This window comes from Aplysia californica, unplaced genomic scaffold, assembly GCF_000002075.1.
Source record: "Aplysia californica isolate F4 #8 unplaced genomic scaffold, AplCal3.0 scaffold00795, whole genome shotgun sequence".
NCBI classification, from domain to species: domain Eukaryota; kingdom Metazoa; phylum Mollusca; class Gastropoda; order Aplysiida; family Aplysiidae; genus Aplysia; species Aplysia californica.
The window spans coordinates 10,353-12,344 of record NW_004798065.1 but is presented as its reverse complement, the minus strand read 5'-3'; positions in this window follow the sequence as shown (position 1 = coordinate 12,344).

Sequence of the window (1,992 nt, the reverse complement as noted above, 5' to 3'; positions counted from 1 at the left end):
AGGGGGGGGGGGAGGTATCGATGGGAATTACAGCCGGTCAGTTCTACAAACCACCAGCCGCCCCTGGCACTATATAAGAACGCCCCTCTCTTGCTTTGCTGCGCCATGGCCACATTCGACAGCGGCGTCCGCCATGTTTCAGTTGGAGAGCTGTGTGAAGGAATTCAAGCTAAAGCAATACACTCTGTCCCGTCGCTTAATGCAAGAAAAATTCTGAAATTATGCAAACTGAGCCCAAAAATGTGAAATTATGCGATTCTGATAATTTTAACAAAGAATGATAAAGGAAAATAATAAGAAATTATGCAAAAATTGAACAAATTTTGCCAAATTATGCGGGTGCATAAAACCACGGGGACAGGTATGGGCTAGGCATATTTTCTCTCTCCCTCATACGCGATAGGCGAGGCTTGGTCCTTCTTAATTTTGTTTTTACTTGGGCGCTGTGGCGTACTATCTAGGTTACTAAATAGCAATAATACAGCGTCCTTTCTACAACTAGATCTACAAACAAATGTATTATTAAATAGATAGAGATAGAGATAGGCTTTTAAAAAAAGAAAAAAAAAAACCTTTATTTCTTCATCAGCACTCTATCTACGAAGTGGTTTATTTCTTATTAACTGAATCAAAGCGTATAGGGCCTATAGAACTTTTAAAAAGAAGTCTGAAAAGATGTGGGTGTCATGGGAACCTCCCAATTACCCCATCTTCCCTCTCCTCCCGAATCCCAATACCACTCCACCCCCTAAGTTTGGCTTTAAATTAAATCAAGATGAGCCATAGAAAAAATACCAGAGTTTTTTCTGCCATATTACTGTAGGTGTAGGAAGGCAGAAGCTCTTCATAAAGCAAATTCAGCCAAACAAATGGTGAATACATGTAGCTAGATCTACTATTTTAAAAATCGAGTTAAACTTTTCATTGTGACATTTGAACAGGAAACTGTATTTTTCATTCGTACGTTCAGTTGGTTTTTTTTAAAGTATGCCAAATAAGAAGTGCTTTCTTCTGTGTATATTAAAATTAAACTTTGGTTTATATTGATTTTAAGAACTAAAGTAGACGATTTACAGCACTTAAACTACATCTCCTTCTATTGCTGTTTTAAGTAAGTCTAATTTTAGACATTCGTAAAACAACTGTGACAACTCTGGACTCACTTTAAAGATAAAAAAGTGAATTTAATGTTGTTTTGTAGCCTGGTCAATTGTTTTTCTACACAGTGTAGTGATAACTGAAGCAAAGACCTTTACTAATTGTGTTTTTGGACAACATTCAATAAAACAAAACATTAAAAAGTACACTGTTTGATAAAGAAATTACCTGTCCATTGTGAAAAAGATCTAGCTGCTAGTCAACCTTAACTTCCCATGGCCCAGAACCTTGCTGATAACTCTTTATATATATAAAAAAACCGGAGTGACTATTTGTTTCTATAAAACATATTATAAGCTAAAAATAGATGATGTTATAAAAAAAAACCCCAGACATCACTGATCTGCCTGACAGAAGCAGTGGTGAGTTGTTTAAATTCATTCGAGCAATAGAAAATGTGCCAAACACATGTGCATATAGCAAGCTCAGCACCAAGCGCACTCTGACTATGGTTTCCTTTGTCGCTAATAAGGTTAGATATCTATATATCCTATACTTTACATCATGCATTTTAGGCACGAGTCTATCTTTGGCTGCTCCCATCCATCATCATCCCATAAAAATAATTATGATTGATGATACTGTTATATTACTATGTTTAATAATATATCTTAAGTCAGTGAGTCATTGTCAAGTAAGTGAAATTAGTACCTAAGATAAGAAGATCTAGCTTGGATTTTGTGATGTTTAAGTAAGTAATTTAAACACAAAGACGATGTAAAATTGCAGTGGCTAGATTTGAAATGAGGAAAAGAGTAATGAAAAGCTACATCGAGCCAATCCTATTATACGGGTGCGAAGCATGGACAATCAATAAACAGCTGGAAAAAACAA